Below are 22,220 nucleotides of genomic sequence, written 5' to 3'. Positions count from 1 at the left end.
TTGCAACGGGGAAAGGAGGAAGTCCTAATGGGTTCATCTCAATTTCATATTTGATACTACAGTCCTAGTCCTATATTTAACACTTAACCTTCCATACACTCACCTTCCTTCATAACTGCCTTAGTTTTTTTTTTTTTTCCACTCTTTATGAGAATACCTTGAGTAGCAGCAAGAATAGCTGCTGAATCGAACATTTAAAATGATTTCTGTCACTTTGCTAGTAAATCCAACGTGCTACGCAGTTCTTTTACCTTTTTGGAAATGTGATGTTATCTCATAACTTGAGCTAGCATATACAATAAAAGTGATGATATTTTCTGCCATAAGATTAAACTGGGTGAAAAAAAAATCTTTGGGGTTTGTGTATGCATGAGCTAAAATTCCTGCAGGGAGCTTATGGCCAAGCTTGCAGATGACTAAATTGATTTGTTTTCAGAAGTGCTGAATGAGTATATAGCAAGACTTCCCACCTGGCTCTTGCTTGTCTGATTATTATTATTATTTCTAATATTTATAAATATATATATATATATTCTAGAATGCAGAGCAGATCCTTATTAATGTTTTCTTCTCTCTCTGGGCAAGATAACTGAGGGTGACCTTACAAAAGACTCGTCTTTCATTTCTATGAAAAGAGCTTGTCTACCAAGGAAATAACTTGGCTTGAAGAATTGTGATTGCATTTAAATGAGACTCCACAGGAGAACTAAAAAGAAATATTTAAAGCAGAATAAGTACAAGCTATTGAACTTAAAACCATAATAAAAATGGTTTGTCTGCAACTGTTTTCATTCATACTGCCCAAATATGCTTGTTACAATGCTGTATATTTGTGTAGGTGAAATCTGTAGACTGGCATAGGCAAGGGAGTTGGTCTTGCCTCGTCCCTTTACCCCACCAGCATTTTTCTGGTGCCCTTGTTTGTGTTATGCCTTGTGAAAGGGAGTAGAAAACTTGTGGTAGTGCTGGTTACAGGGTGAGATGAGAGAACTCTTCCTGTTGTGTTGGAGAGTGTGCTGGGGTACATAAAACCTGAATGGTTTATGTCTTGTGTTAGAAGTGTCATACCGGGTGGAAACCAGAATCAGCAGTGGGCAAGGTACCTGCTCTTTTCTATGCTCTCTGAAGAAAGAGAAAAATCAATGATAAGCTCTGGTACATACACTTAACAGAATACAGACTGAGATGTTTGATGACATGAAAGCATATCTTTATAAAGTCAGAATGCATTTCTGGTTTCACTGGTGGGTACCACTAAAGGCTTTATACTAATGCTGTTCTAATGCTGTTATTGGGGGCAGCTGCATTATAGCACTATTTACTTATTTATTCACTGTAGTGACAGTTGTATTTCATGTAGCAGCTGCTGAAGCCAAGACTATTCAGCAAGGGCAAAATGTGATAAAACTTCAATGAGGTTTTCTTGTGTGATATTAAGTTTTAATTTTTTGTAAAGGAACTAATATTTTTTAGGTCTACTTTCAGACTCTTCTGTAGTATTATCAAAGAATTTCAATAGCCACTAGTTAGGAACATCAAATTTGCTTTATTACATTTGTCTGCCCTATGTGTATATCTATTCTGGTGTGTGTGTATGCAACTAGCTTTATAAATGCTGGATGTATAAAAGCCATTAGTAGGATAGAAACAGCTCGCTCACCCCATGTTCTGAACACTTCTAACATTTTGTAATTCCTTGTAGTGAAATAAGGGTTTAGCCCCTGGGCAGAGGGTAGAGAAAACCCCAGTGTAGTATGCAAATTATTGAGGAAACTTGACACATACAGAAAATGGTTATCTGCTATCAAAGGCTTATTGATTGCTTCTAAATTTTAACTAAGTATTGGATGGGGAAAGGGCAAGTTCTACCTTGGAGGATACCAATAAGATGCTTGGGTTAGTGCAAATGTGCCTGGAATCTCTGCTGTTTCAGGGTTTTTATTCTGCTGTTATTCATGCAATGTGTTTTGGTTTAGTGATTTCTGTTTTGCTGGAAAATGGATCAGACTTTTAAAGCACCTTTTTCTTTTTTCTTTTTTTTCTTCTTTTTTCTTTTTTCTTTTTTCTTCTTTTTTCTTTTTTCTTTTTTCTTTTTTCTTTTTTCTTTTTTCTTTTTTCTTTTTTCTTTTTTCTTTTTTCTTTTTTCTTTTTTCTTTTTTCTTTTTTCTTTTTTCTTTTTTCTTTTTTCTTTTTTCTTTTTTCTTTTTTCTTTTTCTCTCTCTCTCTTTTTTCCTTTTTCTTTTTGTACTGTTTTTATGGGAAGTCCTGGGCTTTATTTCTCTTGGCAGATGTACTCTCTTGAGTAGATCCAGTGCATTTAGTCACCAGTTTTAAAATAAAAAAAAAAAATAATAAAAAAAGTCCCCATTCAGCCTGTCTGGGGAGAGCCTGCAATGAAATAGCCAAATATGTGCCTGCACTGGGTTGTGGTGGCTGGCTCCAGCGTCAGATCTGCTGCATGGTTGTAGAGAAGCTGGTGGTGCTGGGTACCAGTTTGTGTTTGGGCACAGGCTGCAGGTTAGAGCTTGGACGCTTTGTTGTCTAGTCCTCATCTGTGTGAGGAGTTTGGCTGCTGCCCAGCAATGAATGGCACTTAAGGAAAAGGTTGTGAGGTCCATTTCTGTGAATGACAAGTCAATTTATTTTAAAGCTGATGCTAATTGCTCTATTTATGGTAGATACTACTTTTCATCTCTGAACTCTGTAGGAGGGTTTCCATAACTTCTGATGATCTACCAGCAGCAGCCACTGCAAACACATTTCCAAGGTGACATTTCCAAGGTGATAGGCTCTGTATGTGTAACTAAGCCATAGCAGCCCTGCCATAGGCTGCTACCAAAGACTTTCCAGGTGTGTTCACTGTGGAGCCACGGCAGCTCTGAGAGGATGAGCTTTTGATCTGGGATTCATTGCTCCTCACAAAGAAAGGGGGCAGGATTGATACTTGGATTTCACATGTCAAAGATCTGTGAAAAGCAGTGGTGTTTTGTCTTCGGTACATGTGATGTCCACAGGATGCCAGTGAAGTGACCAAAGTAGATGCTAATGCACTGTCTCAAGGTAATTGCCCTCTCACATCTCATTTTGCACCAGCTGTTATATAGCTGTAGCAATGGAAAACAAGCTGCTATATATAACTGTTTTTAATATACATTAGTAACAGACATATGTTTTATGTGCTTAGCTGTAATTAACACTTTTCCAAATTTACAATATCCAGTTTCTGTGTTTATTTTTGTACAACAGATTTAATGCTATATTCATAGAAGTAGCTGGGTATTTTTCAATAAACCAAATATCAGAAAGTGGCGATTTGTTGAAACCCAAAGTTTCTCAGAGAATATGGCATTTTCTATGACATGTTTTCTGGAGAAGTCTTGGGCATGACTCCAGCATGGTTTTTGGTCTGAGGATGAAAGAGACCACTACCCTGGTCTGTAGGAAGCTGAAGGTGTGCTGGTATGAAATGTGCCACATCTGGGAGTTGATTCCTGGTGAATTTTGTCTGTTTGGCTCAGTTATGTCCCAACAGGGAATGTGGAAGCATTAAATTCAACTTAAACGGAACCCACATAGGTGTAATCATATAAAATTTTTATTAAACTTCTGCAAGTAGTAAAAACCCCTCTGAACTCCTGCTGGTTTTGTGATACAACCAGCACTGAGTGCTGCAGGCAGTGCTGAGTGTTCGCAGCCCATCCCTGGTTGCACAGAGAGGTCCCAGCTGCTGCTCCTTCAGCTTGGGTGGGCTTCAGCAGCCCCTGCACGGACCTGTGCCCCTCAGCACGGTGTGAGCCCTACCGCTGGGTCTGAGTGGGCTTCTTCCTGGCCAGGAGTCAGAGCTGGAATAAGCAATGATGTCTTCTGCCAGTGACTTTGAAGATACTCAGGGGAAATGTCCTCCAAAACAAACAAACAAACAACAACAAAAAAAAACACAAAACAGGTTCATTTAAATCCTTTTGAGCTTTGGATATCAAATGTAAAATGCTGGGTGTGCTTGGCCTTGCTCATGCTAGTTGCAAAGGGCATAAATTTGCAGGAGCTAGTGAGAAGTCTGCCAAGCCCATTTCTCTACCTAAAGGGTTATAGCATAAAAGGGCACTAAAACCTTGTGCTTGCAGGAAGTTGAACAGTGACAGGGATGGGCTGATCTTCCTCAGCTACAGGGTTACCATCTTTATTCTCAAATTTGAAAAGCTGGCAGATTGTTTTCCAGTGGAGAAATCTCTTAGAAATAAGACAACTCCTCCAAGACCAAATACCTTCTGGAAGAGCCAACACTTGATGTGGTTGGGCTGCCTGGGGTATTCAGAAAGATATTTGTTTCTTTCACGGGCATATGGGGTGGCATTGCTTCTTTTCATGCTTCTGCTGAGCTTTCCTTTAGGACTGGCAATTCCCCTTTCTGATGCCCCAGGCTTATAAAACAACAAAAAGTTGTTTGGGTCCCCACATCTTTAGCCATATTCTGTGCATCTGCTCGTTCCTAAATGGTAAAGAAAGCCTCAACATCTCACTTCTGGCTCCTCCACTTGTTGTAGAAGTCCAGTAAAACAATACTGTATTCTCTGCCAGTACTGCATCTCTATTTATTTATTTATTTTGTTGTACCTCTGCGCTGTATTTCTTTGAAACTCGATGCCATGGTTTCCACCATTACCTTTCCTACATAGGGTCTGACTTTGAAATGTACATTTTCACCACTGTGAAACCATCTGCTATGCGTGGGGAATTAGCATTACTAGACATAATGTTTCTTTATAGCTATCTAGAAGTGTGCCCAAATAGTGCAATGTAACCAGACATAATAATATTTAAATGCCTGTTCAACGCACAGAGCTGTGGTAAGGCCATTTTCACATCATTTTGCATTGGATTACATTATGTTGTATTGAATTCCATTTCAGGTTTGTTTGCTGGTATCATACAGGACCTGCTATTGTTATCACCTCAGATGCATGTGTTTTTAATGATAATATTCTGAGATTCAGATATGTTTGAATTTACATAAACTGGACAATGAGTGTGATAGATATAACTGCCTTGTATTCACTGCACAATGAAAGCATGCATGTGGGTAGACACTACAAAGCAGTAAATTTGCTGTAAATCCACACTTAACCTCCCAGGTGGAACCTGTTTGCGTAGCTATATCTAAGGGTTGTCATGACTTAGAATAATAATAGCTATAGTTGTTCTTTTCATATATCCACAGCATTTGTTGGTCTCTGAGCTTGCTGTATATGTTTTTTCCACAATTGCTATCTATCTTTAAAGTTTTTCTTTCTCCTTATACAGAATGTGTCACATACAAACCAGGTTGCATTCTTTTCATACAGTATTGAATTACACATCCATGGGCATTGTAATAAAAAAGAAATATATATATATATATATATATATATTTCCTTTTCTGATAGCTGGTAGCGTTCTGTGTCTTTTGGTGCTTTAGCTCCATTTCAAATATTAACTGATTCCTAGCCCATCATTTGTAGATTACCACAATCTGTAAAATGCAGAAGTTAAAATTGAGGCAGGGAGGTTAACTTGCTGCAGATGTCAGTGGTATAGCCAAAAGCATGAATTAATCATTGCAAGCATCCTTGTAGAACCATTAGTGCAGAATCCTGTTAGGCATCTGAAGTGTGGGATTTTCCAGCTCCCAAGTCTCTAAGTTGTGCCACTAATCTTCGTATTTTTTTCCTTTTTGTGTTTTTCTTGCATCCCTGATGATGACTGTTCATCTAGTGATGCATACCAAACTGCTAGTTATGTTCCCATACTGTCAGAATATAAAAACTACTGATGTTGAAAAATGTGGGGATACCTTTCCCTTCCTCCCTCTTTCCTTTTCCTGCCAGCCAAGTTGTAAATGATTGGCATTGAAAGAAGGGAGAATGCATGGCTGAAGAAATGCATACTGGAAAGCTGATAAGCTTCTAATGTCCTTTTATTTCCTGGCACGCTGTAAGGGACCAGAAACTTGTTTTGAACACAATTTTTAATTTTATGGAATGTTGTTGGCTGAGAAAAGACTGAGACCAAAATATTGGTTATAAAATGCCTCATCGCTATTTTTTATTCTGGCTGCTAGTGTCCCCCAAAAAGTGTCTATCTGACACGGGGCCTTGGTGTTCAGTGCAGAACTGTAGAGAAACCCAACTCCAGTCTCAGCATGCTGGGACAGCAAGCAGCTGCTTTCTTGTATGTGCTTGCCATCAAAGAGCAGATCCTTTCTCCATACCAGTGGACCAATGTGCTCTTTAAAAGTGCTTTCCATGTCAGAACTAACACATGATGGTGAAGAACAGGAATCTTCACCAAATCTGTCTGGCTCAAGAAAAACAGATACTGTTGGCCTTGGTTTCTTACTCCTTTTCCTTCCATAAAATTATTCTTGCAAGGGAAATTATACCATCTTTTCTATTTATATTCTCCCCATTAGCCCCTACTACAAACATCACAACTGCTAGCAGGAGCATGATTTTGGCTACAGAGTACTGCAAATGTTAAAGGTTCAGCTGGGCACCATGCTGAGATGTTAGACAGCATTTCTCTCCACCTCTGCAAAAGGAGGAACGTAAGTACAAAAATCCAATGGGAATTAACTTTGTTGAGAGGAGTGGAAAGATTTATAAGTCTTACAGGTGATAACAGCGAGTCATAGAATCATAGACATGTACATCTGTCATTTGAAAAAGCAGGTGAGGTACTCAGGAAAGAAAGATACCTGTTGGAAGAGTTCCCACAATCATGTAACAAAATACATGTTGAAAACATTTTTGTATCCAATAGAATGACCTGCATCAGCTTTGTTCTTTTTATTTGAAATAAATAACAAAAGCTGCTTTTACTGGGCAGTTTTCTACAAAAGGATACTTCTTTCAGTATCTTTGCCATCCTTTGAAACTACGGAAACTTTTTTTTTTTTTTCCTTCTCTCTCCTTCTCCAGATCCTTTAAATACATTTGGGTCTGCATTGGACATAAGCAGCATGAAGCAATTAGGCTTAGCATTTTGCTAGTAAGTCTATGACTTAGAGGTGATGTTGGCTGGGTCAGAGCGTGATTAAGTTCTGTTTTGGTTGCATCTCTTGGCTGTGAGACGGTGTTACAGCTGGTGAAGGGAAGTTTGGGTACTCCAAATATGCTGCTCTCTAGGGTCCGTGGGTAGCTTTTGGGAAGTTGGTGCTGTGAACTGAATCGTGGTTTCAAGCCTGTTTTGTGCAAGCTGCTGAAGGTGCACACAATATGCTTGGGTTCTGTTCTCTTGTGGTAGATTCAAATAGGTATCATACAGCCAGGAGGCTTCTATCCTGTTCTCCCCCTTCCAGAGTGCTTTTCCTGCCCCACAATTACCTTCCTATTTTCCCCCATCCTCTGCTTCTCCAGAGCTGTGCTCCCACGCCTTGGGAGGGTGGTATGCATCACGTGGAAGATGAAGTTCTTCCAACAGTGATTACCAGACTGACCAGGTGCTGGATGTGTACCTGATAACTTTGGGTGTTTTGCTTTAATGTTTCAGGACAAAAGATAGTACTGAATTGTGTACAATTATTTTGTGTCTCTTGGCCATTTGTCTCAGGCTGGTGTTTTTTTTCTTTTTTCTTTTTTTTTTTTTTTTAAATCGCTGACTAAAAACATGGCTGGCCACAAAATCCTCACATACCGATCACTATAACTGGTCATGTTAGCCTGGCTGAGGTGTAACCACATAGACAGGAATGAAGTTGCTGCAAAACATATGTGGTTCTTGTGGCATGTAAAAGAACTCTTAATCCCATGGAGTCCCATTGACACTGAAGGCAGACAGAGGTAGGATAGACAAGATGTGACACAAAGAAGAAAGAGAACATAATGTTATCCTTGTCAAACAAGATGGATCACTTCTATTTATTTCTAGAGATATGCAGGATTGCATTTAGGACTCTTATGAGAAGCAACCGCTAAAGTCAATCCTGCTTTCCCCTAGACAATGGGCAGACTGTCTCTGGGTGACACAGACCCTCTGACAGGTATCAAAGCAAGTGAAGCTTGCTGTGCCACACTTTGCAGAAAATAAAATTGGGCTCATTCTATAAATCTCCTTCTCTAACCCTTTTTGGTTTTTCTTCTGCACACATCAGAGGATGTGATTGTCATTAGATATATTTGTTTGCTATGTCAGTTGAGTGAAAAGTTTTACTCTGATGCTGCAGCTTGTTTCAAGCCCCTGCTCATGCTGCGTTTCAGCCTGTGTTTTGTTCCCAGCCCGCAGGTGCGTGCATACACATGAGCAAGAGCTGGCTGTTACTCCTGTGGCATCTCCATGACATTTATCTTCCTCTGCTGTAACTCTTGCTCAAGTTCTGTCCTCCCTGTCTGCAGTGGCCTCCTGCTATGAGGCTGGTCTGATGCAGGTGGTGCTCCACTCACCCAGTTACAAAACATGCCAGGTAAATCTTTAATGCTGATCAGAGACTGCTGCTGCATTCTGGACTTTGTTCTTGGCCTGAATAGTGGCACAGATTTCTTGACCCTTCTCTGTGGCCTCTCTTTACTGCTCCAGAGCATGCCAGCCTCATCCTCTAGCTTGCAGTGTCTCCTGTAGCTGTTAACGCATCACTCCATGCACCAACCATTCTGTTAGCAAATACGTGTTATCCCAAAAAGCCACCTCTCCAACAATTCTACCTCAATTGTGCTGTCCTCACATCCAAGAGTTGGAGTAGAAGTTGGACTCAATGATCCTTATGGGTCCCTTCCAACTCAGGATATTCTATGAGTTTCCAATAGGACCCCAAATTCTGTCTTGTTCTTATTTATCAAACTATTTGGTATCTATTTGTCTGTCACTTTATTAACACAACTTATTTTCCTGTAGTGCCACCTGCACATCCTGAAATGTCTAGGGCAGTGCAAGGAGCACTGGGTGCAATCAACAGTAAATAACAGCCCAGGTAATGGAGTTGATTCATGTACAATGAAGAGAAATGAAGGAGTTAAAACTTCTTAGAAATGGACTGTAGATGGAACTGAACTGTGCCGGTGCTGAGCCTCTGAGATCTATTAGTTTTGACAACCTCAGTTATTCTGGTGCTTCTCATCATCTGTAAAGTTAACAAGGGCTGATAAGAGATGATGAGGCACCACACGGGTTTGTATTTCAGAACTCATAAATATTTCACAATACCATTTTTCTTACAATCAGATACATTAATTTGTCGACTGTAGATGTTGCTGAATATTCACTTGGTGCAGAGGTTTAACAAAGGCACTGCAAGGATAAACATTTTTAAATCAGCAGATAGAAGCCATGGGTTGTACTGTGTGCTCAGCTGTTACATGTTTTCCAATGCATGTTTTAATTTTACTGAAATTGTTGATTTTTGACCTGCTTTCTTCCTTGAAAATACATTATGATTCATAGGCAACCCCCTCCTCCAGCTGTATTTTTATCCCTTTTTGGTGTGACTTAGTAATTTCATAGTAGCAAGTCAGATACCCAAGGGTGAATTTAATTTGAAACAAACCTTACTCTTGGCAGAACAATTTTTGCAAGGGGATCAAACAATATAACATACAATTTTCTCAGGCTGCACGTCACCTGGAGATGCCTGCAACTCAAATTAAGTAAAGGTGCTCTTTGAAGCAAAAAAAAATAATTCTATGAAATATAGTGTGGACAAACTCTCCAAAGTACCAGTTATTCTTTCTCCTGCTATAATAAGATGGAGCACACAAATATCACTTGATTAACAGCTGCAGTATTAATTTCCCTTTTTGGTTGCTTGACTCACAGCAAGAATCATGTCAATGCAGCAGAGAAGCAATTAAATTGATTTTAATCTTTGTCAGAGAAGATAACATGCCTCTTTCTCTTCTCATTTAAATAATTAAAGTTTCAGCAGGTATTATTTCTGGCTTTAAAGAAATTGGTATCTTAATGTAATAGAATCCTTGTAATTATACACTTAATGGGTCCTAATAAGTTAATCATGGTTTTTCATTTAAAATGTGTTTTTTTTTTTCTTATTAAACTTTTATTTGCTTTGATGGTTATGCTTTTAAGGGGGTAGAAAATATATATATATAAAAATAAAGTTCTTAAAAAAACCCTAACCTTTCTTTTGCATATTCCTACATGGCCTTTCAAATTCTTTTCTAGTGACATAGTGGTATTTCAATACATGCTTTAAAAACTCTTATCCAATGCAGCTTTCTGTTATGCTACAGTTAATTATTTTGTTGAAAAAGCTTCATATAATGAGGAAAAACAAATATTCTTTTATCTTGTTGTAGAGCAAACTCCGATTCAGCTGGAGTACAGCGAATGTTTCTTTGTCCCCTTTGATCCAAGCTGTTAGGCAGTGTTTGGGGTCCTCCAGGTTATTCCCATTAGGTGGAAAAATGGATGGTGGAGTCAGGTGCGCCTTTGATGCAGTGCTCTGCGTTTACACAGCACGCACGGTCTCTGTCCCTGTGCCCAGTACGAAGGCAGTGTCTTGCCTTGCAGTGCCAAACTTGGCAGCACTTTACCCCCAAATCTTTCTTTTGGTAACGACTTGAAATGGTGAAGTAATATATTTTCCCCCCTTTTATTTTGATCTCTCTATTTAGAGCAGAATTGCCCAGCAGTCTTATGTTGTTTGTTCTGGTTTTCTGACTGGAAGAGGCTTAACCTTTGTGGCCAAGGAAATAACCAAAAGCAGACCATGTTTCTCTTGGGCACGCCAGGGTGCTCTTTTCATGCAGGAAAAGCCCATTTGCTTTTTGAGGTGGACACCTGTCTGGAAAGGACTGTTCCCAGGAGGCCCTGGCAGATGGAAGTGCTGTCGCTGAAGGCTGTGTGCCCTCTGAGGGTGCCAGGGGACTGGCCACATCAGGCCTGCCACCAGGTCACCCAGCACCCGCTGCCTCGCAGCAGTGCCAGGCCGCCTTCTCCGCTGATGGCAATTGAAGTGCTGTGTCCTTAGTGTGTGTGGGCCCAGCACAAAGTCCCCAGGCACCACAAAGCTTTGTGTGTGCCCTTGTGTCCCGTGGAGCCAGGGTTGCCAGCCCTGGGGAGATGAGGACAGCTCGTGGCACGTGCTGATGGTGGTCAGGCAGGTGGCCTACTCCTGCCCTGTGGGGCTGCAGCCTACCTCCCTTAGGTTTCCTCTTCCAGTGGGGGGTAGTTGGCAGAGGGCAAACATACCGAGGAGGAACTGCTTTACAAGATTTAATACAAAAAGATTTAGAGATACTAGAGTCGGCGAATCATGAAATCCACCTTAGGAGGAACAAAACTTGCTCATGTTTTCCCAGAATTCCTCATTGCTGGGTGACCTTAATGGAGAATGTTTTGTTTATGATGGTATTATTCAGCTTTCTGAGTTTGAGCTGAAATCTATTGTATCCCTTTTTAAAAGGATTTTTTTTTTGTTTTGTTTTGAGTACAAATTATAGTAGTGATGAGCAACACCACACATAAGCAGCAGGGAGCACACCAACATCTGATTTATGCCCAGGCTCAAGAAGAGCATTGTATTTCTTATTTATTACTATATCATTAGCATTCTTATGATTTTTTTTTCTAGAAAAGTACTTCATAGTTTCTCTTTGAGAAGGTATAAAATCGCATCTAAGATGTCTTGTTAGTACTGCTGTGATTTGGAAGCTGCATCAAAGTGACAGACTTTTCTTGGTTTTCATTACTGGAAGTACTCAACTCGGGCAGGGGGGTGGATTTAACATACATTTAAAACTACATGGGTGCTGCTCGTGGGGCTTGTGTGTACCCTTACATCCCAAGATACTGAAGTAGTTCATAAAATAGCAGGAGAAGTAGAGGAAAGAACTTGTGTTTGCAGTATCTCAGCCTGGTTCTAGTATCTCTGCTAGTGAAGTTAATGCAGAGTGCTTGCCAGACTCAAGATTCTCATTGCTTTGCTTGGCAACCACCTTCACTTACCCTTTGAGCTCCAGAAACATCTGTGTGTGTTCACAGCCGTGCACGCTCCAGTGGTGCAAATACATTTTCCTAGAGCAAACATGGAATTCAAGTCTGCGGTTCTTTTTCATCTCCATTTTATGAAAGGATCTGGCTGGGTGGATGTGTGAGCACATGAAGGAAAAAATCCACTTTTCTGTGGGCAAACAACTTACATGTGCAAGGAACCATCCCTCTGTTGTTCAGGCAATGCCTCTGTGTTCTGCATAGGTACAAAAATGTTTATAATTGAACTTAAAAATCTGTTTCATGTGGTCTAATATGACCAATTAACTTAGTCTCATCTCATTTGTATCGTTGTACCATATGGTGTGTGCACAGGCAGAGACTTAGCCCAGACAGAAATTTTATGGAAGAGAATTGCAAATGGGAAAGGGAGAGAGAAACAGGGTGGTTAATCAGCAGAGGCGGGGTTCTTGATAAATACATACTGTTTACCCTACACAGGGAAAAGATACGTAACAGATGCTGAATTCTTTAGCATGCTTGGTGGCATAGCACATGATATCAACAGAACTATGAACAATGTAAGTGATGTAGTATGTAGGAAGGGCTACTCTTTAACTAAGAACCAAGTAGGAAAGGATATTGCTTGTTGCCTTGCCTACCGAGTCATTACTGTGCACATTACAGGCAGTCTGCAGATAAAAGATAATACTGTCTGAATGGACTGACATTAGCAATTATTGTCTATGTTTTGCTCTTTGTTTTTCCTCTTGCAGAATCTGTGCTCAAAATATGATTGCAATTGCTTTGCTGGTATAAGTTGCTGTAGGACAAATCTACTGTATTCCCAATTGCATCCTAAATTCTTGATCAGAAATATAGAGATATAAACTTTTATCTGAGTGAATTTGGAGACATTATTTTGAGAATAATCTCTTTTGGTCATCTGGGGCTCTTAAATGGCAGCCAATGAATATTTACCGCTAGTAGGATAGTGCAGGGATGGCTTAACTTGTGTAGGCAGCATCTCTAAATGTTTTTTTTGTTTGTTTGTTTGTTTGTTTTTTTTTGTGTGTGTAATTAATGCAAATGAGAAGACTTTCAACTTTACTGAAAAATGCAGCAGACTGAGATTTCCTTATTTTTATAGTTCTTTCAGTGCCTGACTTGCATGTCAGACAAATCCAGAAGCCCTAAACCAGGAACCTGAATTATTGCTTCTGGTCAAAATTTCAGTAAGTCTGACATAAAACGGTTTGTGTAATGAAAATCATGTGGTAGCAGACATCACTGATAGATGAGTTTGTTGTATTTGATGAGATACAATTAGGAACCAATTTGGCAGAAACCCTTCATACTGCATGTAAGGAGTCATAAAATACAGTCAGCAAAAATCTATAGCAAATGTCTGTAATGACATCTATATGAAAAAATTAAAATTTTACATATCATGTATAAAACCCTCGCAAAACCTCTTCATTACCGTGTGTTAATAATTCCCTCAGTAATCATGCGTGACGCACACTGTTATCGGCATGCCAAAGATTTTCAGTTGTCTTTGTCACTTCACTTATTTGAATATTTTATCTAGGAGTTGGTGATTGAAATCAGCTGGTGTTTGTGTTCAGAATGAAGCTGTACTACACCTTACATCTTATCTGTGTAGGAGCTGAACAGCCTCTGCAGAAAGACTTTTTTTTTTTTTTTTTTTTTTCCAAAAGCAAATTCAGATGTCCTGTTAGTAGTGTAGATCAAAATATTTCTTAGTTGCAGATGCAATAATTTCAGTCTCTTAGTTAGCCTTACCTTGTCTTCATCTACCTACCCAACTCCTTCTCAAGTTAAAACCAAACTGGTTTTAACATGTAGTTTGACGTGGTGTTTCCTAAATACCTATATAGTTTCATTGCCCAGTGACAGGAGGCTGGTCTGGATTGCCCAGGTGGTCCTCTCCCACTCTGCCTTCCCAGGACACTGAGATTTGGGCAAATCGTGTATGGCCATGGGACACGGCCTCTGGTGGTAGGGCTTAGCAGCAGCTCTGTGGATGTCCGATCCAGTGCTGTGTGACTTGGGCACATGCTTCCTTGTGTCAAATGCTGGTCTCACCTGTTCTTGATCTGCTACACTGGCTAGCTAAAATGGAGTGGTTGGGAGCTTAAAAAACAAACAAACAAACACCACCCACAGATGGGTTGATATTTCAGGTGTATTTTCCTTTTGGAACCTGCAGGATGCTGGTGGCTTGTACAGGACGGAAGGGAACTGAAATCCCAGCTCTCAGTTGGGCTTGCCTTGGAGCACTGCAGGCCATGGGCAGTACCAAGCACTTCAGTGGAAAATGTAGTGCTAGCAGCACTAACAGTATGAACCTGGCTGTTTACAGTCAACTTGTGTGTTCCAGACTGAACAGGTCTGCCTTACTTTTGCCCTCCTTGTGAAATGGCCCGTTCTCAATACTATGCATAGAAGGTGTTTAAAGTAGCAGTGGGAGGATGTAATGTGGTAATCGGCTTGAGGGAGGGCAGGCATCTGTTTAAAAAAAAAACGCAGAATTGTGGTTGTGGTGCACAGGCCTTTAGGACACAGTAGTTACAGTAATGGTAAGATGTGGGCCTCTAGGGAAGAAGCAGGAAATAGGTACTGACGGTTAGAGTTGCTTTTCTTGGCTTTTATGTATTTGTGCTAAGTTTTTACAACAGCGACTGTTTTCTTTGCCTTATTTGAAGGCATTTTTATCCTGTAGTGCTTTGGTTGGGTGGTAGAGGGGGTGTAAGTGTTGGTGCTTAGTGGGAAAGAGTGTACTAGTTGCTCATGAAATTTTTTTTTGCATGCAGAGCTGCGTACAAGAACAGCTTATATTCAGCAGCCACACACAAAATATGGTCCACAAATGCTTGATGTAGTCTATGGTTAAAATAATGGTTGATTCTGTGGTTCAGTGATATTCCTTTTCCTATGAACTTGACCCTTGCTTGCATGTTTGGCTTGTTACATGGCCTAATCAACATCTGGCCGGTCCTGGTCCTGCTTTCCATTTGAAATGTTCAGCTGTTCAGATCAACTCCTGTTTCTATATCTCACATGTACTTGGGTTCCATTTGTCGCTTCTCTTCACGTGGGGCCTCCAAGAAGGGCTCTGCAGCAGCCCCCTTTCAGGGACCCTGCAGTTCCATCTCTTTGACTTCCCAAGTATCACGGAATCACAGAATGGCTGAGGTTGGGAGGGGCCTCTGAAGATCATCTGGTCCAAGTAGTACTAGACTCTTCTCAGGTTTGCTGCTAGATTTGACAAAAGCATGTTGACCTTACAGCTTTGGTTACACCACTTCAGGAAGAACAGAGCAGTAAAGCATAGAAAAACCCTTTATCAAATGAATATCTAAAAAAAAAAAATAAAAAAAATAAAAATTAAACAAGAACGAGGGACTTGGAAATGTGATCAGCATTGAGAGTCCTCTGTTTTTACTATCTTCCGGGTCCTTAGTTTGGAGCATTCCTTCCACATTTCCTGTCATGATGGTAGTGGCAAAATGACTTCTCTTTTTCAACGTGTGTGTGTGTGAAACAACTCCTCTTGTTCTTTATTGCTCTGCTTCTGTAGGGCAATTTTTGTGTACCAGCTGCTGATGTGAGTCTCTTGATGAGAGTTGATCAAGATCTGTGATGTGGCTGACTCTGCTCTTCCATTCTGAAAGGTGAACCACAACTGGTAATCAATATATAGATTTAATTCTGAATGTGCCACAGATGCAACCCATGGGCTGTTGCTGTAACTTCTGCAAACTCACTTTATATATCACTCTGATCACTTTTAAATACATTGCCTTCTAATATCATTATGAGCAATGGGTAATAAAATCTTCATGAAAGGATAGGTGCACCTGGCTGACCTCTTGCATTTTATTTATTACAGTTTATGTTGTCATATTTTATTTCTCTTCACTAGTTAACTTTTCCCATCATTTTTAGTTGCTCATTATAAAGAGTTTTTTCCAAACTTGTACTACTTTTTGTTGCACCTATCTGAACCTATTCTATTTTTGCTTTCTGTGTTTGTGTGTGCTTTTTCCTCTTAAATAACTGACCATGAAAGAAAATAGTATCAAGATGTAGAATAACAATAGTTCGTCTTATTTCTCATATACAACCTAATGGTTATCTGATGATGATGATGCTTTGTATCTTCAGAACTCATGATTTCTCCAGGAGAAAGGGGTAGGGGAAACGGAAGTAGATAGTAGCCAAGGAATATTTTTGACAGAGGTGATATTCTTTTTCTCCTTGCTGTCTTTTATTTAGTTATGACATGTTTGTCTGTTGTTCCCTGTTTACAGTTTTTACAGTAGGGCTAAAAATTTTCCATTTGCATGTAGTTAGAGACTGTAAGGTTTAATGCTTTGGCTATGTGGCTTTCTGTTTCACTGATGACCCTTTGAGTGAAGAAGGTGATGACCGTGCTCAGCCATAGTGTGTGTAATTTCTTTGGGGTTTATTACTCAATCCGTCACATTTGTGAAGTCCAAGTGAGTCCACGTCTGAGATTTAGCAGGTTGGGGTAAAAAAAACATGGATTAGCCTGAGCTTTGTTCTTAATTTTTGCCATCTCCCACAATTGCCTTCTGTATCTGAAACTCTCTTCATCCCCATGTAGTACGCCTGGTCTGTGTTTGTTGAGGGGAGCCCAGTGAGCTCCTGTGTGAGGAATGCAGAGGTCTCATCTCTCACTGATTTCTACTTGATTGGTTTGTGATCAACAAACCAAATGAATTACTGAGGAAACAACTGTGACATGTAAACAAAGTGCCTAAAATAGGAGCATTTTATCTTCCTACAAATGACTTCAACATTTCTAGTTTTGGAAGTCTAATTTAAAAATAATTCAGTGCTTTACTGTTTAATTCTCTTGTGCTGTTGATCTGGGAGACTTCAAAGCTACAGCAAAAATAAGGTAATAAAAGCAGACAATGACTTTGGTTATGTATTGTGTATCATAAATATTTGTGTCTCTGACTGGTTTCATTTTAGCTGGCTGAGGAAATATAACTCGCTGAAGGCGGTTACCTTTGTTCAAAGCCAACTGAGACAGCACCAGCACTCAGTAATTACAGTCGTACAGTTTCCAGGAGACTCCTTCTTCACCAGACCTGTCGTCTCGTGTCCCCATTTGTAACACTGTTCATTATATCCAACCTGCTGCCGTCACTCTGGAGCTTTCAAAAGGTATTCTGTGGGCTATCATGCTGCAGGACACGGATAATGAAATAGTTAGACGTGACTTGTATTATAATAGTCTCACCTAACTTTCATTTGGCTTGAAAAGTAGACTTAATAAAAGCAAGAGTGAAAGGCATTTTATGTTTTTAATAAGGAGTCTCATATGGTATTACCTGCTGTTTTTCATTCTGTGTCTCTTCTCATGGTTTCCTTTTGAGGCACCTGACAGAAGAAGAGCAGTGAACATCTCTTAATCTTAAAGCTTTTTGAAAAACCGCAGTGGTAATCAACACTACTGATCAGTAATTTCCAACTGCAGTGAGAGTGACTTGAAGTTTTTACATCTGTATTTTGGTTCTTAAAGAAAACTGTTTCCTGGTGAAAATAGTCCTCTCCATAAAAAATATATATATATATATATATATATATATATATATATAAATCTGTAAATCCTGAAGCAAAACATTGCTTTAATCACTTATTTGCAAATTTGTTTATAGTATTTACTTACAAACTTGTAAAAATCAGTCTACTTTTGCAGTGTCTTGGGTTAGGCTGTAAAGGAGTTTGTGCTGCTCTGCCCTGTGGCAGGATAGAGCCATGCACTAAATAAAGCTTCAGAAATTCTTAGAAGTGTAGCAAATAGAGACAAGATCAAATAACAAAACCTGAGATCTGGGTATGTCAAGAGCACTGAAAAATAGCATTGCAATGTAAACCAGGACTCTTTATTATAGTGCTGTAATGTTTTTTTTATTTAAACAGGACAGCCATTTTTAGACGTGATCCGTAGTATAGCTTCAGGGAAGGACCATCCTTACAGTTTCAAACCCAGATTGGTCCATGCGCCACAATGCAGGAGCAAGTTGTCATAGGTCTGAGGGCAAGACAAGTGGGAGGTGGTTGGGTGGAGAAAGGGCAACAGCCTCTGTAGGAACTCACAAATACAAATACGGTTTCTGGAGTCATATGCACAACTGGACCAGCCCAGTTATATGGGAGAAAAGCTCTGTATCCTGGAATGGGCAGCTATGACTTCAGTGGAATGCAGGCATAACTGCATTCAGTGAATTCAGTGATTCAGTGAAATGGGAGCTTGTTGAAGAATACTTGGTGCTCTCTGTAAAAGGTGGAAGTGGTGTTGGCCAATGGTGCAAAACACTCTGGGGAGTGGGCAGCTGGTTTCCTTCCACTTTGATTAAGGACATCTGCACTTCAGTGTGCACCGTCTCCTAATTCTGTTGCCACCTTGTTTTGTACACAAGACCAGATATGTGCCACCAATTATACTACTTTTAAACTGTTAAATGATGGTATTCATCCTTCTCCTTCTCACAACCAGTAGAAGTCGCGTTTCCTGTAAGCTCCAAACATGCATTTTTGCATTGTCTTCTACTTAGCATTATCCTAAACTCTTCTCGAAAGCTGAAATTGGTGGAGCACTCTGATACTCATAATATTAGTTCCTCTGAGTAGAAGACAGCATTACTTAACCACTGGCTTGTTTTGACAGTTCTTGATGGATTGGTTCAAGTACTCATGTCAAGACTTTGTTATGTAAATGTCTTTTCAGCTCTGGAGGAGGTATTTAGGTGATGGCTGGATTTCATGTTTGTTTACTTGGCTTGGAAAAGGCATGTGGAAAAGACAAATACCTTCTTGATCATGCAAGACGATCTTATGTTTCTATGTTTATAAATGACCAGAGAAGGAAATGGAGACATCTAAATGGTGATGGCATTAGACAAGAGCTGGCCAAAAAATGTTTAATAAAAATACTTGTAAGAAATATTTTACTTGAATTTACTGCTTAAAGATCTCCATCCTTGGAGCAATACTGGCCTTCCCCCCCAAAAAAACCAAACAAACCAACCCAAAACACACACACAAAAACAACAACAACAAAAATACTACCTGTCATACTTTCCCCATTCATAGCCTCCAAGATTTCCTAAGCATCTTCATACCTGATTGACTACTGACCTCTTAAAATCTTCTCCTCCTTTCTGCTACCTATTTTGCAGATCCAGCAAAAACAGGTTTATCCTTTCCTGCTGAGAATTCTTAAGAGCTGGCTAAGAGTTAGTTCTTAGAAACTGAATGGAGCCCTACCTTGCCTCAACAGCCTTTTAGCTACTTCCACTTGCATTGACCTTTTCTTCGCAACTTTGCTGTTGGTACAGTTGTAGCCAGAAATGATCTGTTTTCAATTCCTTTAGCCAGATAGCACCACTGCCTCATGAAAGGGAATGCTGCCTCACTGGGTTGAACAACCCAGCTACTCAGTAAAATATCCTTCTTTACAGTTACAGGAAATTGAGTGAACTGTAATTTGTTGTACTATATTTAGTGGCTGTTATAATACATCCTTTCTGTACCTAAAAACATTTCTGTTAAATGTGGTTTCAAGAAAGGCCTCTGCAGTAAGAAATATTCAGTCCATTGAAGTCAGTGACATGTCTGGTTGAATTCATTAAGAGCAAGATTCAACTACCAGTTTGCAAATCAGCTCAAAGAAAAAAAAAAAAAAAAACAGGCTGTATAATTATTTACAGGTTACTCTCCCATGTGTTGCTAAAGCTTTGTGCTCCTTAGGCCAGCTATGACTGGCTGCTATGTGCTTCACAGCCAAAAGTGCTGATGGACTTCTTCATGGGTGATGGTCAATACCTCTCTTCTGTTGTTTGTCGTCTGTGTTGAAAAGGACAGAATAGTATTGGACTAGAACCTCAGTCTACAGGGAAATGACTTGCTGCCTCATACCCTGAGTAGGAGGACTGCTGGACAGTGAAGTAGATATACTTCACTCTATTTATGGGTTACTCTGAGGTCTGAGTTACTTATGGAAGAACTAATGTTCCTTGGAAATGTCAGTCAACTTTTCATTTTAATAACATGCCTGGTTGAATTCAAAACTGGCATTTTATATTGACACTGTGCATGAACTGACATGTCATTATACACATGCTAACCTAGATTTATAAAATAATAAAATCATTGTGGTTTAAATTCCCACAAAATATTGATGGAAAAAGTGTTATACTCTTTTGGGAGTAGCTTACTTGCTAATGCTTGCCATTTTTTACTGACCTTATTGTGAATGCAACCTTGCTGCAGGCTCCTGCAAATTGGAGCTCTACTACAGTATTTCTGTTCAGTTAATACCTGCAGAACCACATACTTACTGTAAGAGCACTCTTTTCCTCCCTTGTTTCTGGAATACATTAGCCTAATAACGAAAATGACAGTCTAGAATCTTACATCTTTATTTATTAATGCATTTCTGGGTTCTGTTCTGTGATAAGAGGAATGGTGACTTCATTCAGCATATGACATTGACAATTTCCTTCCATTTTGGTATTCATCTACCTGTAGAAAAAAGAGCTTGAATCAAGAAGAGAGTTTTCTTTTATTTGCTGTGTTTAAAGTACAGCTATGTTAAGGAAATGTGAAGGTTGCAGAGGCATAATTTCAATAGGAGGAGATTCCAGGATTAATGTTATCAGTGCCACATGATTTGGGACTTTATTTTTCATGATACCACCTTTTATTTTTATTTTTTACAGTTTATATACTATTTCAGTTATACAACACAGAAATGCTAGTAATGTTATTTCAGTTTAAAATGTTGTTCAAGTAGTTCAAGTATGGGAAAGGGTAGATATCCTTGGGGAAACTAAAGACAGTCTCATTTTGTATCTACTAAGCCAGAGAGGGTGAAATGATTGAAGGAAGACAACAAGGACGTATTCATTTGGAAGAAGTTCTTATTCTCCCCTGTTAGTTATGGTGTTACTTATCTCTGAAAGGTAGGAATCTAAAAGTAGGAAGGAGATCACTTCATAGCAGATCATCCATTGTAAAGTAATTAGAAATTATAGAATTTCAACAGCTGTGTGACAGTATTGTCCTACATGGGAAGAAAGAAACCAAGTGATAGACCTTTACTTGAGCTCTTTTAGTGTGAGTTGTTCTTCATATATTTATTTGACAATGGTATTTCGTGATCTTAGGCTAAGGATGTCTAAGAGTTTTTATAGAGCTGAATTATGATTTTATTGTTGTGGTAACATTTTTATTTTAAAGTCACTGATACAGTTCACTCAAAAACTCTATCTAGACCATGTTTTTGGAAGAGGTTGGATGATCACAAACTTCACCAGCCATTGAGTTTGTGCTGTTTCCTCTTCCTCTGTCACTTGAACTGTAGCGTGGCTTACCCATCCTGGAGGTGGTTTCGGTTGGATACAGGCACAATGCTGATGAGTTCTGTATATCTGTGTATATTCTAAAAAAGAAAGAAATGGCTAAGTCTGCAAAAATGACTTAATTTTCTCCTGTATTTTCAAACTTTGTGTTATTTTTCTTTAGGGAATGTCTACTTGTGTTTCAGTACAGTAAAGTAGGATGGCTGCTGGAAAAATCATCTAACAAATTTGTTGTAAAGATAATATATTAAGCATTTAAATGGAAGCAACAATTTCAAAGAAATATGCCTCTGAAAGAGGTAATGTCAAGTTGCCCTGAAGTGATCATGTCAGATCAAGGCCTGTGAGGAAATACAGATGAGCCAATCAAAGTTGTCTTGGGCAGTAAGTGTCAGGGTCATTAAAGGCAACCTTCAGAAACAGTAATGAATTAATTTTCTAAGATGATAGAGACAGAAAGTGAGAGAGGAACTGAAACTATGACACTTGTCTTTGAATTTAAAAAGGACACAGAAATTGAGGGAGAACAGTACTGAGGTGGTAAGGGAGGCACAGGGAGCTTGTAATGATCTTGTCGCTTGTGTTCCACGGTAATGTGCAGTTCTTTCCTTCCTGCAGAGATTTCTATTGGAATTACCTATATCTATTCTCTTCTAATAAACCGGCGTGTAATTAGTTGAACCTGAGTTGGTTTCTGAGATTTTCTTTGGAAAGAAAAATAGAACTAGCTGTTATCAAGTAAAATGAATCTGATACTTGACTTCAGAAGAGGCTGAATTAGAATAAGTCTTATATCTTGAGATTTTTGTGAGAAATAGAGAATGTTACATTTAACTCTGGAAAAAAAAAAAAAACAGGAGAAAATAACTTGGCGTT

The sequence above is a fragment of the Netta rufina genome (assembly GCF_964035555.1).
Source record: "Netta rufina genome assembly, chromosome: 8".
Lineage (NCBI taxonomy): Eukaryota > Metazoa > Chordata > Aves > Anseriformes > Anatidae > Netta > Netta rufina.
The sequence above is the reverse complement of the archived record's forward strand: the minus strand, read 5'-3'. Positions refer to the sequence as shown.